Below are 14023 nucleotides of genomic sequence, written 5' to 3' on the forward strand. Positions count from 1 at the left end.
TGATCATGATGATGCGCACTCTGCCCCTGCGGAGTTTAAGCAGGACCTAACGAACCAGTGGGAACAGTGGGAAGGCATAATGCAGTTGGCCGTTCCACGGCCTCAGGAATGCGTCCAAGATCGATTCCGAGGAGAGACCTTGGAAGGAGCAGAACACCTGGCATTTCCTGCTCTCGCGGTGAGCGAATAGGTCTGTGTGAGGAACCAACTCCACTTCCGGAAAGCGGGACGCCTCACATGGGGCAGAGTGATGACTCGTAAGACATGAAAGACCTGCTGAGTCAAAGAGTTAAGATGTTCCGAACGCCTGGAAGAAAGGACGTCGCCAGCTCCATCGAGTGGGCCATGCAAAAGACCCGGAAATGGATGGCCTCCTGACAAAAAAGGGGGGAGGACTATGTCCCCCCTTGAATGCTTATGAAGCACCTGGCCATTGTGTTGGCTGTAAACACCGAGATACAACGGCCTCGCAGCTGCCGCTGGAACCCCTGGCATGCCAGGCGGACTACTCTCATTTTTGGGGCATTAATGAGGAATGCCAGCTCCCTAGAAGACCGAAGGCCTTAAGCTCGGAGGTGACCATGAGCGCTCGAGCAGAGAGATGATGCGTCCGCCGTCAGGGGCAGTGAGGGCTGGGGCGGATAAAACCGCATCCCTGTCCACACCAAGGAGGGAGTTAGTCACCACTCTAGGGAGCCTAAGGCGTTCGAGGGAACGGTGACTACCATGACCATTGGCTCCCTGTCCAAGCGGTACGCCGAGGTGGGCCGGACTTGGAGAGGACGGAGGCGGAGCTTGGCGTGTTTGGTTACAAACTTGCGGGCAACCATGGACCCAGGAGACTGAGACAAGAACGAGCTGAGGTCGTTGGGAAAGCCTTCAGACCTCAGATGATTGTTGCCATCGCCTAAAACCGCAGTTGTGATAAGCAGGCTCCGGCTAGGTAGGAGACCAAGATAGCCCCTAGGAAGCCCAACCTCTGCGTGGGAACCAGAGTGGATTGCTCTATAGTAATCATCAGGCCTTGATCTGTGAATAAGACCGTGACGATGCCCAAGGGCTGAGTGGTTTGTGTCTCAGAGTCTCCTCGGATAAGCGAATCGTCCCAATACGGAAAAACGCATATCCGACATAGCTACGGTAGGCGGCGACTATGGCCGTAAACCGGGAGTATTCACCGCTGGCTATAAAGCGGAGGCATCTCCCGTGCGGAGGGAAGATGGCATTGCGAAAGTACGCGTCCTTCCTATCCAGGGCGGCATAGTAGCCCCCAGGAGGCAAGGATGGAATAATGGTTCCCAGGGATACCCTGCAGAACTTCAACCTTATCCCAAACCGGTTGAGCCCATGCAGAACCAGGGAGGTCTGAGACCTGTGTTCGAGTGGGGGACTAGGGCATAACGGGAGTAAAACCCCTAACCCCTTTCGTCCGCTGAAGGGGGACAGGGCTGGAGCAATTTAAAGGTGGTACCTATGCTCCATCGTGCGCAGGGCCCAGCGATCTAAAAGTAACTGGGGCCATGCCAGGAGAAAGCGGGATCGGGATCCCGTCCTGCGACTGGTACGCCGCCCTCCGGCGAACCTTGGAAGGTCCGTCTTTGGTCCCAGTGGTAATTGCGAGGGACCTTGACTTTGGCTTTTTAGAGGGCCTGACGTTTGTCTGCGACCACCTTGGCCTTGCCGTTTTCCAGAGTTCTGTCTCTGGCTAGGCACAGAGTATGGCGGCTGGGGCCATAAAGGCCTGCGTTTGGTCGCTGGCGTATACATGCTAAGACGCATTAGGACCCTATTGTCCAGCAGGCTTCGCAGTCTGGGGCTGTCTCTGCCGCAAAGATGCCTTTACCAACAAAGGGTAAATTCTTTCCCCCGTCCTCCAAGACGGCAGCGAACTCCAGGTGGGAGGTTTGAGGGAGAAACTCCCTCACCCAGGTGCTATAACTATCACAGCTAAGCAAGGCTTGTTGCTTTGCTACCCAGAGCTGCAGGGCCCCTGCAGAGTACACCTTGCATTCGCCAAGGCTCTTTCTGCGTCGGGGCTGGCGCCCGCTGGCCATCATATCAGGATCGTGGTCCTGAGCATAAAATCTGCGCATATGGGATGACACGGATGCGCGTCCGGACGGCCATGGAGGTACTAAAAGAAGGCACGGGCCGAGTCTCTGACTCACTCGGACCTTGCCCAACTCGGCACCGGGGACCGGCATCGGGAGGCGTATCGGTACCTGGAACGAGATCCAGACCCGCAACCAGAACGGTGTCGGGAGGTCGACCGAGATCTCGAGGCTCGGAGAAGAGCTACAGGAGTCAAGGTACCTGCCCCGGTGCCAGATGTCGGAACGGTGCCGATAGCGGGTCGGCGAACGGGATACCGACCGGTGCAGCGAGTGTGACCAGTACCGAGGAAAACAGCACCGGGACTGCCAGTGGTGTCCGGCGTGCCGACAGGACTTGGAGTGTCTGCGGGACCGTGATCATGAACGGTGCCGCTTTGCTATACTGACAGGGGACAGTCCCTTGAAGAGACTGTATTACCCGTACCGGCGGTGCCCGGGTCAGGCAGCACTGACTCTGTCATGGCACTGAGAGCCCTCGCCATTGGTAACATCTCCGGCGTGCAGGGAACAGCAGGCTCAACCACAGTGCGTACTGGGGAGCTGTCAGGCACCGGATTCGACGGCCCTCGTGGGGCCGGGATCCACGGTACCGAGGTCATCAGAGCTTCGGTAGGTGTCGGTGCCGGGCGAACCGAGTTAGATAAACTGTCTGGCTGCGGTGCCGTCAGCACTGAAGCAGCGGGAGTAATACGCTCAACCACGGCGCGTGCCGGGGAGCCGTCGGGCACCGGATTCGATAGCCCTTGTGGGACTGGAATCGACGGTGTCGATGTTGTCGGTGCCTCAGAGGCTTCGGTTGGCATGGAAGCAGCCGGAGCAGGAGCTCAACCACGGCGCGTGCCGGGGAGCCGTCAGGCACCGGATTCTACGGCCCTTACGGGACCGGGATCGACGGTGCCGACGTCATTGGTGCCGCAGCAGGTGTCGGTGCCGTGCGCTCCGATTTAGACTAGCCCTCTGGCTGCGGTGCCGTTGGCACGGAAGCAGCCGGAGCCTTAGCTCGACCACGGCGCGTGCCGGGGAGCCGCCAGGCACCGGATCCTACGGCCCTTGCGGGACCGGGGATCGACGGTGCCGACGTCATCGGTGCCGCAGCAGGTGTCGGTGCCGGGCGATCCGACATAGACGAGCCCTCTGGCTGCGGTGCCGCTGGCACGGAAGCAGCAGGAGCAATACGCTAAACCACGGCGCGTGCCGGGGAGCCGTCAGGCACCGGATTCTACGGCCCTTGTGGGACCGGGATCGACGGTGACGACGTCATCGGTGCCGTAGCAGGTGTCGGCGCCGGGCGATCCGACTTAGACGAGCTCTCTGGCTGCGGTGCCGCAGGCACGGAAGCAGCAGGAGCAATACGCTCAACCACGGCGCGTGCCGGGGAGCCGTCAGGCACCGGATTCTACGGCCCTTGTGGGACCGGGATCGACGGTGACGACGTCATCGGTGCCGTAGCAGGTGTCGGCGCCGGGCGATCCGACTTAGACGAGCTCTCTGGCTGCGGTGCCGCTGGCACGGAAGCAGCAGGAGCAGTAGCTCAACCACGGCGCGCGCCGTGGAGCCGTCAGGCACCGGATTCTACGGCCCTCGTGGGACCGGGATCGACGGTGCCGACGTCGTCAGTGCCGGGCGAACCATCTTAGACGAGCTGTCTAGCTGTGGTGCAGCTGGCACAGAAGCAGCAGGAGCAGTAAGCTCTACCACGGCGCGAGCCGGGGAGCTGCCAGGCACCGGATTCTATGGTCCTCGGGGACTGGAATCGACGGAGCCGAAGTCATCGGTGCCTCTGCAGGTGACGGTGCCGGATACGCAACTTAGGCGAGCTCTCTGGCTGCGATGCAGGTGGCACGGAAGTAGCGGGAGCAGGGGGCTCAACCGCGGCGCGTGCCGGGGAGCCGCAAGGCACCAGCAGGAATCGTAGACTCTCTCGACCTCGGAAGAAGGGAGCGGTGCCGAGTCGACATCGGTGCCGGCGATCGGTCGGTGCCGAAAGGCCTTGGTGGTACCGGCGGGGTCCGGTGCCGAGGAGGCGCTTCTGCCCGCCGCTTGAACATCGCTCCGCGCCCAAGGTGGAGGGGTAAGTGAAAGTCCCGCACCTTTTTGTTCTCGGCTTAAAAGCCTTGCAAATGGGGCACTTATCTGTCAAGTGTGATTCCCTGAGGCACTTCAAACAGGAGTCATGTAGATCTCTCTTCGGCCGCGGCTTCTGGCAAGCCGGGCCCCTCTTAAAACCCGGTGAGCCATGCATGGCTCCGGCACTGGGCTCATGGAAGGGCTACTTCCTGAACCCCGCTAACTAAATTAACCATGTTAGCAAAGGAAACACGTATAACTATACAAATCTATATATATAAAAGTGTTATAACTGCATAATTATAACGAGAAAACGAGTAGCTAGGGAAGTGGAGGTCAGCTAAGCCGCGCTCCACTGTTCCAACGACCGACACGGGCGGTAAGAAGGAACTGAGGAGCGGGTGGGCCGGCAGGAGTATATATGGAGCGCCATGGTGGCGCCACTCTAGGGGGCGACCTGCCGGCCCACTGAGTTGCTAGGGTAAAAGTTTTCCGACGAATGTGCACGCGCGGCGCGTACACCTAACTGGAATGGATATGAGCAATCACTCGAAGAAGAAAATAGGGTTATAAAGAATAGCTAACATGCATTTGTCAAGAACAAATCAGGTCAAACCAATCAAATTTCCTTCTTTGCTGGGATTACTGGCCTAGTGGATGGGAGGAAGCAGTAGATGTGATAACAGCTTGATTTTGGTCAGGCTTTCGACATTCCCACGTGGCATTGTCATAAGCAAACTAGGGAAATATCATCTAGATTAAATCACTATCGAGTGGGCACACAACTTGTTGAAAGACCTACACTCAAAGAATAGTTATCAATGGTAGATTGTCAGGTTGTATCTAGTGGGGTCCAACACAAGTCAGTCCTGGGTGTGGTACTGTTCAATATTTTCTTTAATGACTTGGATAATAGAGTGGAGTATGCTTAAAAAGTTTTCAGATTGCATCAAGCTGGGAGAGGTTGCAAACACTTTGGAGGACAGGATTAGAATTCAAAATGACCTTGAAAAATTGGAGAATTAGTCTGAATTCAAGAAGATGAAATTCAATAAAGCCAAGTGCAAAGTAGTTCACTTGGGAAGGAAAAAATCCAATGCACAACTACAAAATGGGGAATAACTAGCTAGGTGGTCAGACTGTTGGAAAGGATCTAAGAGTTATAGTGGATCACAGATTGAATATGAGTCAACAATGTGATGCAGCAACAAAAAAGGCTAATATTGTTCTGGGATGTATTAACAGTGACGTTGTATGTAAGACATGGGAGGTAGTTGTCCCGCTCTACTCAGCACTGAGGCATCAGCTAGATGTGTCCAATTCTGTGTGCCAAACTTTAAGAAAGATACAGATAATGTGGAGAGAATCCAGAGGAGAGCAACACAAATGATAACAGATTTAGAAAACCCGACATACAAGGAAAAGTTTGAAAACTGGGCATGTTTAATCTTGAGAAATAGAGACTGAGTGGGGGATCTGATAAGAGTCTTCACATACGCTAAGGGCTGTTATAAAGAGGATGGTGATCAATTGTTCTCCATGTCCACTGAAGGTAGGACAAGAAGCAATGGGTTTAATCTGCAGCAACAGAGATTTAGGTAAGATATTAGGAAATGCTTTCTAACTGTAGGGGTAGTCAAGCTCTGGAACAGCCTTCAAAGGAGGTTGTGGAATCTGCATCATTGGATGTTTTTAAAAACAGGTTGGACAAACCCCTGTGAAGGATGGTCTTGGTTTACTAGGTCATGCCACACTGCCTGGGGGTGGGCTTAATGACTTCTCAAGGCCCTTCCCATTTCTGTGATTCTATAAGGGGCAGAATTAAGGTTGCAGATACACATGCAACCTTAACTCTGGCATTTCCTAACTTCTGCATGCTTTTCTTGTGGAACCTTAATGTTCTCTTTGATGCTCTAGAGCAGGGGTAGGCAACCTATGGCACACGCAAGCTGATTTTCAGTGGCACTCACACTGCCCGGGTCCTGGCCACTGGTCTAGGGGGGCTCTGCATTTTAATTTAATTTTAAATGAAGCTTCTTAAACATTTTAAAAACCTTATTTACTTTACATACAACAATAGTTTAGTTATATATTATAGACTCATAGAAAGAGACCCTCTAAAAATGTTAAAATGTATTAGTGGTACGCGAAACCTTAAATCAGAGTGAATAAATGAAGACTTGGCACACCACTGCTGAAAGGTTGCCGACTCCTGCTCTAAAGCCTTCACTCCTTTACTGTACCTTTTGAATGCAGCAAAAAAAAGTCAGCACTGAGCAGTTTTATTATTTTATAGAGAGATATTTTTAAATGAAATTTCAGATTGCCCAGCACGTAACTTGATGCTGCAAAGGACCTGCAAGAGTGGACCGTTCTGCTGAGTAGAGTCCCCTGGAGTGTAGTGTTGGTCAGAACAAGCTCACTGCTATGGCAATAACTAATTACACAAATTTATTTGGAGACAGACTTCAATTGATTTAGTATGAATGAATGAATTGGGCATTACACTTTTTTTTCTTTTAGTTTAGGCATGAAGCAAGTAATAGACAAAGCGAAAGCAACTGTAACGACCCATACAGCCCAGCTGTTAGGAGACGTGGGTTAAAGTTTGGCCTGATGTAAATCACTTCTGGATTCAATCTAAGTTAGCTCCCACTGCCTCTACTTGGAAAGCTGGGATGGATTTCAGGCCACTGTTCAGGCCTAGTGCTGACCAGGCTGCTGTGATATTTTAAACAGAGAGCAGAGATATTCTAAAATGAACACAAAAAAAGAAAGCAGGTGGAACCAAAAGAAAGGGAAACAGAATAAACAAGACACATTTATTATTAAAATTTACAATCCAAAATGTTGCAGCAAACGAAACACAGAGTGTTCGATTTTACTAAAATGGAGTCTAAGAGACCAATAAAAATGTGATTATTCTCTCTAGGCTCTTGTAACTCACCCTAGTATCTGAGAGACCACAGATCCCTCATTGGCTGCTCTGCGATGCTCAATGAGTCTGGCAAAACAAGGGTAGCAATGGGTCACTTCTTGTGTGAGCCCCTCAGAACGTATTGCTTGGGCTCCAGGTGTACACCAGCCAGGCGGCGGTGGGGCTACATGTTTCCTGGCCCCTGTGTCTCTCTAGTCATTCCAGCTTCCCCCTCATCAAACCTTCATGCTGGCCTACCATTACGCCCCCCACGTTCATTTGCTTACTGGCTCTTATCCTGTAACCCACTCCGGCCGGAGATCTCCAGGGATTAATCCAAACCTGCTTCATGCCGGGCCACTTGGAGAACTTCTAACATTCTCTAGATCAGTGTTTCTCAATGACCGGTCCCCGAGATCTCCCTGACACAGTTTAGGAAGGCAGCAAACCAGTTCCTGGTATCGAAAAGGTTGAGAAACACTGCTCTAGATGATCCATTTCAGTTTCAGCACCTACCAAGGGCTATCCCACAAGGCAACATGTTTATTAGATCAGCATGGGGGGAAATAAGGGACTGGGATACAAGGGTAAACAGGATGTGCAGCAAGTGAAATGGAACCAAAAAATACCTTGTTGTAAGTGACAGCAAGCTCAGGGCATTTCTACCTTTCCCTCCCAAAAGCCAGAGCCACCGACACCCTCTGCAGACCCAACGATCGGTAGGGGAAGGATGTTGTAACTCAACAAAATGCAGGCGAAGCCTTCGTGGGCTTTGAACTCTGTTACAGAGATGCTTCCGTGTGGGGCCCAATGTTTGTGGTGCTGCCAGTTGCCGCAGGGCACAGAGACTCACCTCACTGCCTCAAGGGAGGTGATACACACACAGCTACCTCAGCACTGAGGCCTCGTCATGCTGGAGCTGGCACCGGGTTTCTCTCTCTAGTTCCCCTCAGCAGACTCCACTCGCCAACCCCAGGAGCGTCTCCTCATGATGGATCCCCAGGTTTGACCTCACTGCCATCCATGAGCCTACCTCTCCCACTACCAGGGACCCACTAGCAGTTGGGTGGGGGTCACACGAGGGAGGCTGATACTTTTTGGCCCCACCTGGCGGCGGGGGCAAATGGCGTTCTGAGGTCACCGGAGTCACAGGATTGCCTCTGCTGTGGCCGATCTATCGTGGCGCTATGAGCAGGGGTAGTTGTGACCTTGACACAGAGTGCTCTCTCCTGTGGTGGCATTCTTCCGCCTGCTCAAAAGAAATAAATCAGACCCAAAGCATGTATTGCCTGTCCTCGCCCCTTCTCCCCATTCCCATCAACTGGCCCCACACCACACTTGGTCTCCAATTTAAGGTGAAGCTCCCAGGCCACTCAGGAAAGCAAAAGCTGGGCCCAGAAGGCCTTGCCCTCTTGAACTGTCCATTAGTGCAGGTGATCAGGCTGAGTGACTTGGCTCCAGCCCCAGGCCTTTCAGGGAGGTGGCCTCCACACGCAGGGGGTGAAGAGGCAGGAAAGGAAAACAATCAAGCTGTTGAAAGCTGCTGCCTTGCTTCTCCTCTCCTGGGAGGCAGGGGGTGGAGCAACGTCAAGAAAAACCAAACTCCTAGTATAGGTCCTCCATCAAGGGAGGAGAGTGAAGGCAGAAAAGACCACTCCTGCATTTGCTTCACAGGGAGAAGTGAGTGGCCCAGGAGAGGAAGCTCCTCCTTATACTTCCCTTTTAGGAAGGAAAGGAGGAGACTAGATCATGAGGGCCTCTAATGTTTCTCTCCTCTAGTGAAAGGGTCTTCAGGGGGCTGGGAGCTTCCTGAATGTGGAGCGAGCTTTGGGGGGTAGGAGAGGCAGAAAGGAAAGGGAAGTACATGGGAGACATCCCGCACAGGGGAGTATATGTGATGGACACCAAAATGGGGAGGAGGGCTGCCAGCACCCTTCCCTAAATACTAATGCCTGTAGGAGAGTGGTCAGTGGAGGAGTGAGGGAAGCCAGTCATCAGGTTCTCCCCCGCCCAGGGCAGACCCTGATGGTGCCTCCTGTATATCTTATTTGTACGGGTGTCACAGGGTGACAGTGGCCCCCTGACGGAAGAGGTCAGTGCACCCAGGACTCATCAGCTGACCCCAGTTTGGCTTAAGAGAGGGCATCTGAGTCACAGAGGGAGGAAAGCGCTGGTTGCTCACAGCTGCCTTGCAGCAAAAGAACAGCAAGTGAGAACTGCCAGGAGGTCTCTGGAGAAAACGGAGAAGTTTCCTGGGGGGAGGCTGCAGGCAGAAGAGCAGCAAGAGGGGTTTGCCAGCTAGATTTCCCAAACAATAGAGTCAGGGCCAGAGGGCTGAAGGCCAGATATCAGTAGAGGGGCTAAGCGCTGGTTCTGCCCCAGCCTGCCACTGGAGGTCACACCAAGCGGGGTCACCCTAGACATGGGCTTTACAAGGACATTGTCCATAATACACTTCTTCTCTGATTACAGATTTGCCTCACCCCATTCCCAGACTACACAATGGCTCCATGAAGTAGAGTCCCTCAGGCTAATGGATTTTCTCAGAAACTCTTTTGATACTCTGAGTAGTTTGAATTAGCAACCCTCAATATACAAACTACCCACTATGCTGCTGTCAGAGATGTGATTAAAAAGAACCAACTTTTTTATTTCCCTGCTGAGGTAGCTCTTGATGGTGAGGAGATAACATTTGATTTCAGTTTTTTCACTAGACTGATACTTGCTTTATGTATTGAAGGCTGTAGACTATTGATTTTGTTGTGTAATTGTTGAGAGCTACTTTTTCACAATACAAATGAGGAAATTACTTTTTACATCCTTTTTGATTTCTGCAAGTACAACATTGAATGTCGTGGCAAAATTAGTTGCTAGCCCTATTCATCTAGAAACCAAACATGAAAGCGAAGAGGGTTGTTTTAACCCCCGACTCTCTGCCGAATCTGATCATTCTCTAAGTGGTGCAGTGAGGATGCATTACTATCCTTTTCTAAGCACAGTGGGATTACATAAATGTAGGAGACTACAAGATCATTGGGACAAGAACTATCTAGCCAGACACTTAATACAGTTCAGACACAAGAAAAAGAGGATAAGCATCCAGTATGTTGGTGTTGTGTTTATTTTAATATGCATAGTGGCCCAAATTCTACGCATGGTAAATTCAGGGCAACTCCATTGAAGGCCATGTGAGTGTGAGCAGAATTCCTCCAGCCCTAGTTTACTTGGTGGATCCTCGGTAGGCGGCTTCTGTGCATCTGAGTTTTTAGGAAGATTTGAGGGGGAGGCCAATTGGCACATATGGAATTAGAAGGAATTCCAAGCCCAGGCCTGGCACAGAAGAATATGCAAAGGTAACAATGAAAGAACAATACAAATGATCTGGAGGATGGCATAGATTGCACCCTCAGCAAGTTTGCAGATGACACTAAATTGGGTGGAGTGGTAGATACGCTGGAGGGTAGGGATAGGATACAGAGGGACCGGGACAAATTAGAGGATTGGGCCAAAAGAAATCTGATGAGGTTCAACAAGGATAAGTGCAGAGTCCTGCACTTAGGATGGAAGAATCCCATGCACTGCTACCGGCTGGGGACCAACTGGCTGAGAAGGACTGCAGAAAAGGACCTAGGGGTTACAGTGGACGAGAAGCTGGATATGAGTCAGCAGTGTGCCCTTGTTGCCAAGAAGGCTAACAGCATTTTGGGCTGTATAAGTAGGGGCATTGCCAGCAGATCGAGGGATGTGATCATTCCCTTCTATTTGGCATTGGTGAGGCCTCATCTGAAGTACTGTGTCCAGTTTTGGGCCCCACACTACAAGAAGGATGTGGAAAAATTGAAAAGAGTCCAGCGGAGGGCAACAAAAATGATTAGGAGGCTAGAGCACATGACTTATGAGGAGAGGCTGAGGGAACTAGGATTGCTTAGTCTGCAGAAGAGAAGAATGAGGGGGGATCTGATAGCTGCTTTAAACTACCTGAAAGGGGGTTCCAAAGAGGATGGATCTTAACTGTTCTCAGTGGCACCAGATGACAGAACAAGGAGTAATGGTCTCAAGTTGCAGCGAGGGAGGTCTAGGCTGGATATTAGGGAAGACTTTTTCACTAGAAGGGTGGTGAAGCACTGGAATGGGTTACCTAGGGAGGTGGTGGAAACTCCTTCCTTAGAGGTTTTTAAGGTCAGGCTTGACAAAGCCCTGGCTGGGATGGTTTAGTTGGGGATTGGTCCTGCTTTAAGCAGGGGGTTGGATTAGATACCTCCTGAGGTTCCTTCCAACCCTAATATTCTATGATTCTATGGTGGGAGAGAGGAGCTGAGCAATGAGAAGAGAATTTATTTTCTCAGTGCACTGCTGGTAGGGTACATTTTACTTAGCCCCTTCCTGAAAAACTGAACAAGATTGGTTCATGTGACCCAAACATATTTCATAGAACAGAAGGCGTGGTGGTCCCTGGAGAGTTGAGTGGTCAGACCCATTCAGAATGCTGCTGCAAAGATCATTTCCCAATCCCATGACTTCAACCATGTCACCCCTCCCTTTGCATCCCTTCTTTGGTTCCCTTTTCTCTCTCCCTCCTGACATAGGCTACTTGTTTTCATTCTGTAGTGGGGCGCCAGCCCCACTCTTGGAGAAAGGGTTAAACACAGCCAGGCTAGGCTGTTTGGGGAAGCAGCCACAGCTGGGGCCACGCCCCAATCAGGCCACAGCTGGCCCTATCAGAGGGCTGTGTGCCATGAGCTGGAGGAGTCTCACTCTAGCCCTGGAGGGAGCAGGGCTGCCTGAAAGTGAGGTATCTGAAGTAGAGCAGGGCTGGAGAATAGGGCAAGGAAGCTGGAGAGCTCCAGCCTGGTAAACCCCCCAGGCTGCAGGCCTTGTTCAAGGCCAAAACGTACTGGGGCTGCAGAGGAACAGCCCGAGGATAGGCAAAGGCAACTGGTCCTAACCCCTTGCCAATGGTAAGTGGCCATGACAGACTGCAGTCTGCCCCAGTGAGGAGGGGCTAGATGATGACTGGCAGTAGCCACTGAGGCAAGGTGGGGTTAGAGAGTTGGGGGTTCCCCTGGGAGGGGAGACCCAGAGCGGGGAGGTACTGCTGGGGCAGAACCCCTGGGGAAAAGGGCACCGGGGTCCGGGAGGGACACAGGGGCCTGAGGCGGATGAGACATCAGTCAGCAGAGGGTGCTCTGGAGCTGGAAAAGAGCTAATTCCCAGGATGACCAGCAGGAGGCACCGCACCAGTGAGTGGTCACTTCACTACACACTGCAAGGCCCTTCACAACCTGACTGGTCAGCTCTCAGACAGCATCCAAAACTTGACTCCCACCTCCAGCCAGTCCACAACGCCAGACTCCACTGCCCCCACACTGACCTATATTATGTTGTTTCCTCACCTGTCTGTATCGTTTGTCTTATATTAGTATCTGCCCCGTGGGGTTTACAATCTTTCTGTGCTATGTGTTTGTACAGCACCTAGCACAATGGGCTCCTGGTCCATAAATATGGCTCCTTGGCATGCTGTTGCTGCTAATAATAATAAAAATAAATGGTTCTGGGTCTCCTCCTTGCTTGCAGAGGCTATGTTGCACTAGACAACAGCTAAACAAACATTAAATATTTCCTCAATGCTGTTTTCTGCATGTAAGGAACAAGTGCGTTTCCTACAGTGACATACAGTCACAAATAGGAAGGGAGATGGTCTGCACATGAATGAATGTGAGCGGGAGGTATCCACCAGACACTGTATTGAAGTGTGCTCCACACTCTGAAAACCCCTCCTCTGAAAAGAAAAAAAAAAAAAAAAAGAGGAATGGAATGGAAGAAAGCCAGAAAATACTTATCAGTCCTTCCCAGTGGTCAAGAGGTGCCTCTTATAGAATCTCAAAGATAAAGAGCAAGCTAGCACGTATACATAAGAAGTCTAGGAAACTGAATGGCTACAGGGATTGTTAGTGGGAAACATTTGACTATAAGCCACTAGCTTACTTGATAGAGTGATGGGGGTTGAAAATCGTTACATTTGATAGCTGTTTGGTGAGCTATACTATGTGAGGGAGTCAGTGGTCTTCTTGCAGTTCCTCATGGACAAAGGCCCTCATTACGAAAGCCACTGGTGTTAATTAGCAGTCTCAAGAGGGTCAGTGAAGACCCCCTCTCTTTCAGCCCTGTTCCTCCAAGTTAGTGATCAGACCCCTTGGCAGGGAAATGCAGAGTGCTGGGGGAAGCCAGCATTGCTGTCACCCTTGTTGTACACACCCAGTGCATGGGGCCTTGCTCTTCAGGACATTTCACAAGAAAGAAGTTTGCCTAGGGTAAGATTGTGCCGGTTTTACTCATGGGTAGGGTCCTACCAAATTCACAGTCCATTGTGGTCAATTTCAGAGTCATAGGATTTTAAAAATTGTAAATTTCATGATTTCAGCTACTTAAATCTGAAATTTCATGGTGTGGTAATTGTAGGGATCCTGACCCAAAAAGGAGTTGAGGGGAGTCACAAAGTTATTGTAGGGGGGATGCGGTGCTGCTACCCTTACTTCTGGGTTGCTGCTGGTCGCAGTGCTGCCTTCAGAGCTGGGCAGCTGGAAAGTTGTGGCTGCTGACTGGGAGCCCAGCTCTGAAGGCAGAGCTGCCACCAGCAGCAGCAAGGATGGAAATACCATGACCCCCCCTAAAATAACCTTGTGACACCCCTCCCCGCAACTCCCTTTTGGGTCAGGACCCCCAATTTGAGAAACACTGTCTGCCCCATGAAATCTGTAGAGTATTTCCTAAAAGCACACAAAAGACCAGATTTCACAGGGGGGAGGCCAGATTTCATGGTCCATGATGCGATTTTCATGGCCATGAATTTGGTAGGGCCCTACTCATGTGACTCAGCTTTCACAAGCAACCCCACTGCAGGTGATAGGACGATTCACAGCCCAAA

This window comes from Gopherus evgoodei, chromosome 10 (genome assembly GCF_007399415.2).
Source record: "Gopherus evgoodei ecotype Sinaloan lineage chromosome 10, rGopEvg1_v1.p, whole genome shotgun sequence".
Lineage (NCBI taxonomy): Eukaryota > Metazoa > Chordata > Testudines > Testudinidae > Gopherus > Gopherus evgoodei.